Raw genomic sequence first — 14,747 nt, forward strand, 5'->3', positions numbered from 1 at the left:
TTTACAAATAGGTCAAAGCTCCCCAAGTTAGGTTCCTGCTTGCCATAGAAACTGGGGGAGGGAATACTGTAGTCATCTATGATTACATTTAAGAGAAATGGAAGCCAGATCATTAGAGAAAGTCAGTTCTGGGTTGTAAAACAATCAAGATTTGGAAACAATCAAGATTCTTTGCCTCTGAAGAGGCACAGAAAGAATTTATAATTCTAAGATTTTTTAAGTAAATGTTCTGATAAAGGGGGAGGTCAAAGATATAACATCAGAAAGAAGAAAGTGAAGTTTACTCAATCTGGAGGGGACAGAAAGGGTATTTTTATCACCATAAATAATAAATACCTTTGAGAAGACACTACTCTAAGCCATGCTAGCTCTTTCTGTATTCAAAACCTAAAGGATTACTCATAAACAATAACTGCTATTTTGAAGAACTAAGAAGAAATGGATTACTTCATTGACCACAGACCACCTTGCACATGAAAAAGCTAACAAAGAACCCTGTATACTCAATGATTTGCCCAACAGAGCTCAGACTGTAAAATCACACTAACAATTAAAGATTTTACAGAGTATCAAATTGAATTGGGAATTTAAATTATTCAGGCAATTTTGGGATATGTTGAAGCATAGAGAATTCTAAAATTACCAGTCTATTTCTCTAGGTGTTTCTTTACATTAGAGTCAATAAGTTTATAGCATATAATGGTGTTATCACTACAAATCATTAAGGTATATATATACACATATACACCCTAATGATCTTAAGTAGTAATACACACTTCTAATACTTATGCATTTTCATACATGCATTATAATTTTACTGAGAATCAAATACATATCTATGTGTTATGACACATAGATATAATTTGAAATAAAACAAATCCTACGTGGCAAAATTTAAAAAGGCTTATGAAAAGAAATGAAAAAAATATATAATTAACTATTAGGAAATGTTTTAGATGCTCAAGATGATATTTATTTTTTTTTATATTTTTTTTATTTTTTAATAAATTTTATTTTTATATTCCCCATACAATTGCAACCCCCTTATTTTGACCCCAATCCCTCCCCTCCCGCCCCCTACCCCCCATAGAGTGTCTCTGGTTCATAGTTTTTTGATGATTTTGATTTTCACTTTCTTATAGTTATTCATTTTCCTGGTCCCTTATTTAAGTTTTCTAGATTCCTGCTATGAGTGAGACCATCCGGTATTTTTCTTTTTCTTTCTGGCTTATTTAGCTGAGCATGATCCCTTCCAGCGCCATCCATGTTGCTGCAAATTGCATGTGTTTATCTTTTTTGAATGCTGAGTAATATTCCATGGTGTATATGTACCACATCTTCTTGATCCAGTCATCTATTTTTGGGCATTTGGGCTATTTCCAAAGCTTAGCTATTGTAAACAGTGCTGCTATAAACATAGGGTGCAGGTGTTCCTTGGAATTGATGTTTCTGTGTCCTTTGGGTAAATACCTAGGAGTGGAATTGCTGGATCATATGGAAGCTCTATGTTTAGTAGGTCCAGAATCTCCACACAGCTCTCCATAGTGGTTGGACCAGTTTGCACTCCCACCAACAGTGCAGGAGAGTTCCTTTTTCTCCACACTCTCACCAACATTTGTTGTTGCTAGTTTTTTTAATATGTGCCATTCTCACTGGTGTAAGATGGTATCTCATGGTAGTTTTGATTTGCATTTCCCTGATTACAAGTGATGTTGAACATTTTTTCATATGCCTGTTGGCCATTTGCATTTCCTCTTCAGAGAAGTTTCTTTTTAGCTCTTCTGCCCATTTTTTGACTGGATTATTTTCTTTGTTGTTGTTGAGTCTCATCAGCTCTTTGCAGATTTTTGTGATCAGTCCTTTATCCTTAGTGTTGGGTGCAAAAAATGTTCTCGCAGTTGGTGGGGTTTCTCTTTGTTTTTGTTACTGTCTCTTTTGCTGTGCAGAAGCTCTTTAATTTTATGTAGTCCCAGCTGTTTATCTTTGCCTTCACTATCACTGCTTTGGGTGATGTGTCAAGATGATATTTAAACATTTGTAGGGCATTTGATATAGAAGGACATTAAGGCCCTGTCCAATCACCCTATTAAATATATTATTAATTATAACATGAACACAGTTTCACAGTTTCAACAAACAATAAGGGGAAAATAATATGGCATACATAAAAATAGAAACAAAAAACATGAGTTTTATAAAATATCTACTGAAATTGCATTGGAAGTATTGTGAAGAAAAAACTTGCCTTAAATTATAAATTTAAAATCTGTTTTAATGGATCTAGTAAATCATATATTCACATTTTATTTTAATACTTCAATGATAAAACTGATTACTTGCACAGTTTCACTTTTAGTAAATATTTACTACAATTCAAACATATATTTTCCTTTCTTAACAAATCTATAATAAAATTCATATTATATAACACATTTCTGTGCTACAGCAATTCAATAGCAAACCATGGCACTTTATATTTTCTCTACCATCTGATTATTTATGAACTTCTTTTGCAGTTATATACTTTCTGTATATTTATGAAAAAAGACTGATATGTGTCATAATTTTATGTTCAAGAAGGTATCTTCAAATAATATTTCATAATAATATTTTATATTCATTTTTAAAAATTACATTTCACATATTATTTAAGGAGATGTATATTCTATATAATAAAGAAATTATTCTATGAAATTATTTGTATAAAATTCATGTACATAAATGCACAGATTACATCTAGCTTCAGGAAACTTCTTTTTTGTTGCTTTTTCATACCACATTCTTCTTGAAGACAGCTTATAGAAACTTTACTCTGCCATCTGTCTACTTCAGTATCCTACACTTTATGTCATTTTTGCCTCAGTGATGATAAATTTTATCTCATAGTTCACTGGGTAAAATTTTCATAAAAATTCATATGAGCAGTCACATCTTGGGCCTGTTTCACAGAGCTTAGAGGTGACTACTGAAATCTATTCAAAGTTCAAAGTAAGATGTATACTAAATAGCAACCCACAAAGTTGAGAAGTAAAATCAATGAATTTTTCAAAAAGGTAATTGTAGAAAAATTTGGATTTATAAATATTTGCATTTGTACTTATATTTTTTTCTATAAATGTCATTACCTCAATTAATATTTTTGTAAATTTCATCTAAAAAATGAAATGTACATAAGTGCATAAAATTAAAATGAAATACCTGTTATAAAGAATCTGCAACCTAATCAACATACTTGATAGACTTTAAATTATGTATCTTAATTAGCAGAAAAGGATTTATAGTCTTCATCAAATTACTAAAGAAATGTATTATTAAGAATAAAATTTGTTCAATAATGTTAGTAATATGCTAATAAAATAAAAAGGCTAATAAAGGGGAAGAAGTAAAACATTTTAAGACCTATTTTTTTAAATGAGAAAACAGTGAATCTTGTAGTGAAGCAGATAACTAACATTAAACTGAAAGGATTTGTTTAAAATGAATTTGTTCATAGTCGTTTAAAAATGAAAGTAAAAAGTTTGGCTTTTTATAGCTGCAGGTAGGCAGAAGCAATCATTAGTATTGTAGAAGGAATCATTATGGAAGAACAAAAGAAGTCAATAACATCAACCTAAACTAACTATCTTTTTAAAATTTAAATATGAATTAACATCAACTATACCAGTTAGAAGAAAAAAATTGGAAGACTAAAAGATAAAAATTAATGTTCAATAACAACCTATTGGAACAAAACTAAGTAGATGGGAAAGGAGAATAAGATATCTTAGGGAGAGAAGTTTTGAAAGTAACTGCTGAGATGTAAACAGGAAAAGAAGAAAAGTAAGGGGAAGAGGTAGGAAGGAGTAGGATTCGAATATGGGGAGAGGTAGAGGAAAAGAAAGGAGAAACATTTAATGAAAATAAAATTGTAATTTCTACAATGAGAAATTCAATGGAAGGGCTAGAATGTAACCTACATAAATTTCTCAGAAAATAAAGCAGAATGACACATATTTGGAAGAAAAAAATCAAATAAGCAAATGAAATATAATATTCAAATAGAGACCCTAGGATTGAAAAAAATATATTGAAGGTATGAAGAGGAAGTAAATTGCCATGGAAATAAAAGTGAAAAAAATATGAGGACTTTGGAATGAAAAGAACTATGCTGTACTGACAATGGTGTGCTAACCTACACTGCCGATGAATCACTTCGAAGAAAAAATAAACAGCAGTGGATCTAGGAGGGAAGTGGAATCTGTTTGGCATCAGCTTTCTGATGAGAAATCCTGGATGCCATAGGAGACCACAGAAAAATCTTTATATTATACAGAGAAAATTATTCTAAAGTTGCACATCATTACTTGAACAAATTATGAGCTAAATGAAGATCACTGTCAGCTATGAATGAACTACCAAAGATCAAATCTATCTTTACTCAGGAAATCTGTGCATGTTCAGAAAAAAAAAAAAAAAGTTGGAAATATTAAAGAAAGAATGGAGATTTAAGGTTGTTCTGGGTGGATTTATGCATAATGTATAATGTGATAGATTATAATGGTGAGGAAACTATGGTGACTGTACCTGAGGGGAAATATACTAAATTGTGAAAAAGTAAACAAGGGGATTATTTTAAATAATGGGAATGAAAAGATTCTGTGATAGCATTTGTAAGCAAGCATTTTCTTCTAGGATAAATAGAGTAAAATGATAGCTAGAATCTATGACAGGGTGCACTACATAGGCAAATCATTACTTGACAGAATAAAGGAAGGCAATTAATTCACCAGAAATATCAGCTGTTTTGTGATCTATGCGATTTAAATCTGAAACAGATTCAAATATTGCACATATTTTAATTTATTAATAGAACAAAGAAAAAGTTCATTACTCTTTGACACTATATTCTCATACACACAGCACAGGTAATTTTATATTTGCTCTGCCTTGACAAGTACTACATAATCAATATACTGTAAAGATTATTTTATTTTCATTTCAATATATAGGATCCACCCATAGACAGTATAAATACATGTTTACATAAGATTATACTGCAAAGTATATAAATATATTGCATTTTCTGGGGTTGTGGGGTGGGGGGAGCTATGTTGGTGAAAAGGTATAGACGTTCTTCTCTTTTCTAGTAATTGATGTATATTGACGAACACTGCTAGGAATTCAAATAAAGGCTGATAATAATGTGAGAATAGAATGGAACTAGTCAGTAAAAAATGTTATTTGCTTTAAAATAGTGGAAAATGTGTGAGAAGAAACGTTCTAAAAAAGATTACATAATTTTTGATAATAAATTTAAACTCTATACCTCTCTATCTATACAAAATTCTCAATAGTTTTATTGTCCATTGCTTAACTTTCCTGAGTTGAGCTCTAAATTATTTTTCCTTTTAAGGAAAAATGAAAATGCAACTTTTTTTGTTGTTGTTAATTTTACTAAGGAACTTCAGCCAGGGTCTACACTTTCCATACTTCTCAGTTAAGAGCTTGGTCTATACTTATTGTTCACAATCATGTAGGAGTTAACCAACCATATTCATTATGAACTTATGGTTTCAGGTTTAACTAGTGCTTATTCCATGAAGAGGAGACATTTTTATGTCTTTTTTCTCAGCCACCATCTGTTTCTCCTCTCTTCTAAATGCCACTTGCTTTACTGCCAGGAAGAGACACTTTCACCCTCCTCTGAGGCACTTTTTCGCACCAAGTAATCCTGATACTCTCTTTTCTATGACATTTCCTTCCATGCAATTGGCATGCAAGTGCTTGCAATTTCAAGTCCAGGAATGGAAGGGGTAAATTACAAAATGAGCACCACTTATCACTGTACTGAAAAATGGGAAAGAAAAATAAGTATAATGGAGAAAGTTTGAAGATAAAATGTTATGATCATTCTTTATGGTCATAATCTTCTCCACAAATTAAGTGGAAAGGAGAGAAGAAGACTTAGAATTATGGGAATGAAAAACTATACTTCGGAATACCTTAGAGGTTTAGAGAAAAAAAAATAGGTAGGTAATAGAGTGACACCTGCATTTAGAGATGAGAAAATAAAAATTTAGTGGTCTACTTGTAAAGGGATTAAATAAAACATATTGGGTGACAAGTAAAACAGATGTGGTGGGTTCTAATAATGAAAAGGTAACATTATATTGATAATTTACAGTTATAGCAAAGATAACATTTAAATTCTCTAGGGCCTCCCTGGTGGCACAGACAGTTGAGCGCAGCACTGTGAAGCTGTCTTCAGCCTCTCCAGTGGTGGTTCGATCCCCGCTGGCCACGGAGCAACCCACATGGTGGGGCAGACCTCTCCTGTCTTGCCCGCTGCTCCCCTCAGCAGTGTATTTAAGTCAGTCTGCCTGTTCTGCTCCCCACGCTGTCTCTAGTGAATCCTCTCACATTCCCACACCTCTTGCCTGTACCCCGGTTCTTGTAGAAATAAATAAATCTAAAAAAAAATTTAATTCTCTGATGATCTAAGTACACATGATATACAAGATAACAGAAAATGTACAATGATGAAAACATAAAAATTATAATCTAACTGTGGTCACTGATTTTGTTAAAGCCATACAATTGCATATATATATATATATTTAAATAAATGTATATACATATGTGTGTATTTGTATTTCATGTATTTCAACAGTTATTCAGGAAAATTTTAACAGTATTTTTTAAACTGTTTTAATAGTAGTCCCTGACTGACATTTTTAGGTTTGAACAATCAAAGTGCACCATGACATGGTTTTGACAGAGCAAGTCTGCTAAGGGATGATTACAATTTCAAAATAAGAAATATGAAACGCAGATATGTGAAAGCATATCCTATAAATGTATGTAACTTGCATTTTGCATTCAACTCAAAAAGCATTGCTTATTTACTATTTTAAGCTTACTCAAAGTATTATTGAAAAATCTGAGGAAAAGTTAAATCCATATAGATCCTAAATGGACAGTTACAAAGTGACAGTCAGTTTTGTTATTCTCACATGTGATTATATATTCCCTCTATTTTCCTAATAGGTTAGAACTGAAATACCTTTACTCAAAAAAATATAACCATATTTTAAATACACATCTAGTTCAGTACTCTTTAGGAAAAATTCACTACTGCTTTTCAACAAAAGCAACAAAAAAATATTTTAATCCTCTAGCTTTACATAATCACTGAGACACCTTAAGGTATTGCTGATAAAGGAAGGTCCAAGAGCAACTTATTTATGGTTTGACAACATAAAGGGTGCATCACCAAGTCCCTGAAAAGATCAACTGAGATGTCTGAAATTTAAAATTTGACAGATGTGCTTTCTTGTGCTGAAAGATTTGTCTTTTGAAAAATCAGATTGAATGAACACTATTTTTTTGAAAGTCAAGGGGCATGATAAACACATGAAAATAAACAACACACACACACACACCAAATTAACCGAACATGTGCCAAGAAGGAAATCTGTCACTATTAGCTGCAAAAATTCCTTTATCTTTCCAACAGTAAGTGCAGCATCACATATGCATACTAAAGATATTATTACATAGCTGTTTCTTTAAAAAAGTTTGTTGCTGCTTATAATAACCAGATTTCTGAGATTTCAGGGCATTATTACACTGCTGGTGGGAATTTAAATTGGTGTAGCTATTTTGGAAAGCTATTTGGATTTTCCTTTAAAAACTGAAAATGAAAGTAATATATGATGCAGCAATCAAACTTTTGGGCATAGAGACATTAACCCAAAAATTTATATGCTCCACAATGTTTAATTCAGCGTTATTTATAGGACATGAAAGCAACCTAAATGCCCACTGATAGAGGACTGGATCAAGAAGATGTTGTAAGCCTACTCAACTGAGTTCTATTCAATTATTAGAAAGGACAAAAAAAAAATAATAACCACTACAGCAAAATGAAAGGAGTTTGAAGGAATTATCTATTGTAAAGCAGGACAGAATGACAAAGACAGATAATGGAAGTTTGCATAATGGATGATTAGACAAAGCAAAATACTTAAACATCTTGAGGACACTAATTAAAGACATTTCTGAGGTTAAGAGGGAAAGAAGAGGGAAAAATGGTTCAAGTGTATTTTTTTTAAATATTTATTCTGAAATAATTTACATGTTTACAAGATACATTGTTTTGACCCTCTTATTTGATGCTTGAAGTTCATCTTGTATGTTTTCTGTGCAATCCCAGAATAAGCCCTGTTGCCCATTACTTTGATGGAGAATATTATTAGAAACAACTAGGGGGTTATTAGAAACAACTAGGGGTGTTTACTGCTACTAGGATGCCACTGCTTCCAGCACTTTGTGAATAAATGAGTAAAAATATATATATATATTAATTTTCTTAAAGATTTATTTATTTATTTATTTATTTGTTTGTTTGTTTGTTTATTTATTTATTTATTTATTTATACAAGCACTGGGTACAGTCAGAAGCACGGGAGGGTGACAGAATTTACCAGAGCCAGAGTGGAAAGCAGAACAGGCAGACTGACAAAATACAGTGCTGAGGGGAGCAGCGGGCGGCAGGAGAGGTCTATGCGCCATGTGGGACCCTCGCCAGGCCACCGGGGATCGAACAGGCGCTTCAGAGGCTGCGGGCAGGTTCGCAGCCCAATGCTCAACTGCTGCGCCACCGGGGAGGCCCTCAAGTAATTTTTTTTTTTAAATATTTACCTGGACACATGACTGAGCAGAATAATGCCAACATGTTCCAGTTTCATTTGTAAAGTAGTGGTCAAGTGACAGTATTACTTAGGGTTCTACAGCACAACAAAATCTCTCAGCTACACACACACACACACACACACACACACACACACACAAACTGAAATAGAAACTGGTGATTTAAGCTTATAGAAGTTATCACTGAAATCATTTATCATTATATTTATATCTAAAGAGGCATGATTTAAAATATGAATTTCAGGTTGCGAGAAACTATATTTCATATATTTAACTGTCTTTTACTTGTTTTTCTTAATTTCCATTTTTTCTTTCTCCTGTCTCCCATCCTGTTATTCTAAATATTGCTTATACTTGAAACCACAAATTATTTACTCGATTCTATCAGTTCTACTTTTAATTATTTTAAGTTATATTTGCATTTTTAACTTTTTTTAAATATTTATTCATTTATATAAGCACTGGGTACAGTCAGAAGTGTGGGAGAGTCAGAGAGTTCACCAGAGCCAGAGTGGGAAACAGAACAGTCAGACTGACGAAATAACCACTGAGGGGAGCTGCGGACGAGGCAGGAGAGGTCTGCCTGCCATTGTGGGACCCTCACTCGGCGGCAGGGTATCGAACCGGTGCTGCAGAGGCTGCGGGCAGCTTCGCAGCCCAGCGCTCAACCTCTGTGCCACCAGGGTTGGCCCTGCATTTTTAACTTTCTGATGGTAAAATTATACATAAATTGCATTTTCTGAAATAAGCATTTTACTTTTTTGCAGAAATAGTAAGAAGAAATGGTAACAGCATGTGTTAGTTGAACAAAAAATAAGCTTTGAAGTAATACCTATTGCCAAGCAATGATTTACCAATGTCACTTGCCTTAATCTTCAAACTTTATTGGATATAATTTATAAAGCAAAGGACCTTTTCATTATGATAGAGGACTGATGATATTAAATACAAAGCATATATAATATCGTGCCTGTGCTAAACAGAGTCAATATGCTAAAATTAATTGTATCCTATCACACATTAAAACAAGCTTAGGGCCTGGTGGCACAGTGGTTGAGCGCTGGGCTATGAAGCGGTCTGCAGCCTCTGTAGCACGGGTTCGATGCCCGGCCACCCATGAGGGTCCCACATGGCGCGTAGACCCCTCCTGCTGCGCGCGCTGCTCCCCTCAGCAGTGTATTTTGTCAGTCTGCTTGCTCTGCTCCCTGCTCTGGCTTTGGTGAATTCTCTCACCCTCCAGCACTTCTGACTGAACCCAGTGTTTGTATAAATGAATAAACAAATCTTTAAAAAAATAAAAATAAAATAAAAGAAGCTTAGCACAGAATAATAATTTCAAAAGTATTAGAATACATCAAAACTAGTAAGTGATCTTAATATACAACTAAGCAGTGAGATAGTAAATGAAATGTGTTATAGTTACTCATGTGAGAATTCCTTTTCAAAACCTAATTTTAAGGGAATAAATTGTTATTTCAGACTTTCAGTATGTTTGTTAAATACTCAGCAAAATGGGCTCAACAACATATAAATTTATTTGACTGTAATTTGATTCCAAACTATTAAATAGCTTTTAATTTAATTTTAGCCTATTATACTGACCATGTACTGTAAAATAACTCGAAGGGCATTCTAGTTATCTATTGTATTACGTTTGGGACAAAGGGATATCATTTGGCAGAGCTGAATAGCATCCTTTGGTTCATTTAATAAAATTTTTACTCAAATGAAAAAAATATAAACTAATTTCCAGGAAGTATATGCTATATTGTGTTAGTAATTTGCAAAACCAATTTCTGCTTTCAAAACAGGAAACATTTTTTAAACAAGAAACACCATATTAAAATTGTGTACCTTCTCAAAGAAATAAAATAATTGACAGCAATACACAAACATCTGGCATTAAGCCCATGTGTCACACATTTTTTCCTTAGGCTGCACATCAGGTGTAATTATAAGGTGTGAGTAAAATGTATATGCTGGGACTTGAAATCACTGTGGCACTTAATAATTAATTGGTGTTGACAAAATATTGTCAGAAAAACAAAAAACAGAACAAATATCTTTTGTTCAAATCCCAGTCCCATTAAATCTTTCAGACAGAACTTCCTTTGTGAAAAATTTATAAATCCCATGTTTCCCTTTAAAACAGTAGGTGTCCCTTATAAGAGCTATAAGTCTTACATAATTGGGTGTTCTAGGATTCTTTCCAAATTTTCTACAACAGACATAATTTTTCAAGTACACATCTGCCATAAGTGAAAAAAACTCCCAGAACAATTATCCACGAGGACTAAATCATGTGATTTATGCAGTGAAAATAATTTCTCTCCAGAATCCTTGCCTCATGTGTGTGTATGTATGTACAAGAAGTATATAATTTTGCAGTTTTCATCCTTCTTTGAAAATAACAATGTAGGGCAATTTCTATGAGTTTTTACTCATTTATTCACCCCAAATTATTGTGACGGTATACTGAGTTCTGAATTTGAATTCTAAACATTATAAAGTATGTTCTTTAGATAGTTTAAAACAATAATTCTCTAAAATCACAATTTTACATAAAGCATTAATGTAAACTCCAGTTTCAATGACAAGTAACACTGAAGATAATTACATAGTTCACTTTTCCATTACACTCCATCATTATTATGTTGTTATAATCATTTTCTATGGATCTGATTTATCCAACAAAAGTGTGGTTACAAGAAAGAAAAAATAATTTTATTGCAAGATACTGTTTGGAAATTAAGCAACGTATACATCAAATATCAAATGTTTGAAAGAAACAGACATTAATTCATTTATATCCTCATTCATTCACACATTATATTGTATTAAACTGCTGCTAGAGAACATTTATAGAAGAGTCAGATATAGTCACTATGTTTTAAATAATGAGATGATTACAGAATAAGTGTCAGAGGGTTTTGACTGCAAAATCCCATTAGCTATGTTAAGAACAGTATGGGCAATATCATTTCATATTACTCAAAGGACTTTGTTTATTACATATTTCACGCAAAGGTGTGTTTCTCTAACATAATAGTATTGAAGGATTTTTCAAATTGAGAATGACAAATTAATAATTCTTCTTTACAAGAGAAAACACTAAGTAGATTTTAACAAAGAAATTTCCAAATAACCAGAAGAGTTAAAACCTTTCACTAAAATATATGTAAGACTTGTGACTTAAATATTTAAATGAAGTATTAAAATGAGTATTTACATGAGTTACATGGAAGTTCTAATTTTATCTCATTATTTTCGCAGTTAGTATACTTTAGAGATAACTGGTAATATAATGATTTTAAATCTGATTTAGAACTTGGTGGCATAAGGGGTTAAGACACAACCTATGAAGCAATCCAAAGCCTCTGCAGCATGAGTCCGATCCCCAGCCAGGGAGCTACCCACATGGCACAGCAGACCTCTCCTGACTCACCCGCTGCTCCCCTTAGCAGTGTATTGCGGTCAGTCTGCTTGTTCAGTTCCCCACTCTGCCTCTGGTGAATCCTCTTACTCCCCACAACTCTGACTTGTAACCCAGTTCTTGTATGCATAAATAAATAAATCTTTAAAAACATAGAACCTAAAGATGTCAAAAACAGCTACTGACAATACTAATTTTCTCACATTTTAAAATAAAGTCAGTAATCAGAAAAATGTAATTTACTAAAATAGAGACTATTTTAATAATTCTGAGAAATCTTATATCTGCTAAAGTACTTACAAAAGAATGAAGTCAAAAGGCTTGTTTGCAATGAAGGCATCAATTCTGCCAATTACCAAGTGTCAAAGTTACTTCTTTTACATTTTCTGAGATACATTATTATAACCATTAGCATGTATTTAAATTTTCACATTCTGAATTCCGACATTCTGAAAAGAATTATAAAGGACTAATTTCCATACTATGGTTAAATTTGAAGATTTTTTTTAAATATACCATTTAGACTTGAAAATTCTCAAACTTATGATATAGATATGCATATGTGCATATATATGTAATATGCTTTTTAATTACCAGTGGATGTGTCAAATGAGCACATTTACATACTAAAATCAATAAAGGCTTATTCACATGTTGAGCTAATATATGCATCAGCATAATTTCCCCTTTTATTTGGTATCAAATGCAACAACAAAGAATCAAACACAATAAAAACTTTCCTGGAGAGAATATTCCCTCTCCTTATTGCTTAGTATAAAGGAGAAGGTAGGACTGCTTCACATTTCCAAATTTAAGTTTACTTTTCCCATGAATATTTTAAACTTTGGTAAGGTTAGAACTAAAGGATTAGTGTTTATTTTTCAAAATCATAAAAAAACACAAGCATAATTTATGTTCACCAAAAGTGGTTACTATAAAATTCCTCCATAGAAATAATTCTCAAAAAGAAAATCTATACATTTTAATGTAATCACATTTTTTATTTATTTTCCTGGGTATGTGATTGCGTAATCTTACTCCCTTAGTCAATTTTTACTATTTCATAATCCTATCATGTGTATTATGTGTTTTAACTGTTTTAACTGTTAAGAGCTACTTTATATTGTCACTTCTTTAAATATTTAATCATTTATGAATACAAACCAAGAAAATCTCTAAGAAAAGCAATAAAACTTAAACTATTTGACTATTTAAATAATTTTCCAAGCCATTCACTTCCATATTTTCCAAATCAGTGAATGAATCTGGATTTAAAATTATTATTCCTTCCTGAACAATTAGAAGACATACACTAAAATAAATAAATAAATAAACACAAATTCAGGAGTATAAGATTGAATGCTATTTTTTTTATTTAAACTTGTCATGCATTATTTGTGTGTGTGTGTGTGTGTGTGTTTGTGTGTGTGTTTCAAAATGTACTGAATCTTTTGGGACCAAATAAGTTAACTGAATGCATAAGATGTCTCCCCAAGTTGTAAGTATACTCCAAATCAACTTTTCTCAAGCCTAGAATTGCATAACAAACTTGAGTAGATATCTGATATCTGTAATCTGTCAATAAATACAGCAGGAATAAATCTTGTACTTAGTGAAAGAACTTAATGGTTACCAGAGAAAAGAGGGAGAGGGAAGAGAATATTGGGGAAGGAGAAAGTGGGGTTTTGGCACTGGTGGTTTGGTGGAGGTTGAGTGGAACATGTGCACATAAGGAAGAGCAAAAATGTAAATAAATAATAATAATAAAGTAGCAACTGTAACTGACACAAGCCCAAACACAATTTAACCTGATAGGGTTACATACCTTGATACTTTTAAGCTATGTGAATTCTGCAAATAACCTAGCATTTCTATATCTCAGTTTTTCATCTGTAAAACAAGGATTAAATAAATAGCACCTGCTTCATTAGTGATTACAAAGATAAAACAAGTGTTCATATGTAAAATGTTAAGCAAGGGTTTAGTTTTGTCATTTCTATTCATGAATAATATTAAAATGATAAAATATAGAGTGAAAACATGAATGAAATTATATTTCTTAAATTTTACAAACACTAATATTTTATGAATCATATATTATTGTAAACATCTGAAACTATTTCCATTTTCTCTTCTTTGTCAGTATTAAATGATAGCACAGACATTCTAAAAACCATGGTTATTTTCATGAAATACATATACTTTTATATATATCTCATATTGAGTAGATGTATAATATAAAAACCTTTAATTATGATGCTATTGTAGAAAACAATGGAAAACTACAGTTTGAATTTACTGTTTCAAATATTCTCATGTTTCAAATTTTCCTATCTCAAAACAATTTTTTTATTTTTAATTTTTATATTTATTTTCTTGCACTATTTTTCATTGTGCACAGTATCTCATTGGTCCTCTATACTACAGGTGTAGTCCCTGTAGTTCCACCACCACCACAGCATCCCTGATTCATCACCATATTCCCTTGTGCTCTTCACTCCCCATTTTGAACCTTATCCCTGCCCCTATTTTAAGAGAAAACAATTTTAATAAACAATTTCTTAAAATATTTTAAGAAATGAATTGTAAAGTTAATGTGCATGTCAATCAAAGTAGCATTTGC

The sequence above is a fragment of the Talpa occidentalis genome, unplaced genomic scaffold, assembly GCF_014898055.3.
Source record: "Talpa occidentalis isolate TD23 unplaced genomic scaffold, MPIMG_talOcc4v2.1 talOcc4.5, whole genome shotgun sequence".
Taxonomy (NCBI): domain Eukaryota; kingdom Metazoa; phylum Chordata; class Mammalia; order Eulipotyphla; family Talpidae; genus Talpa; species Talpa occidentalis.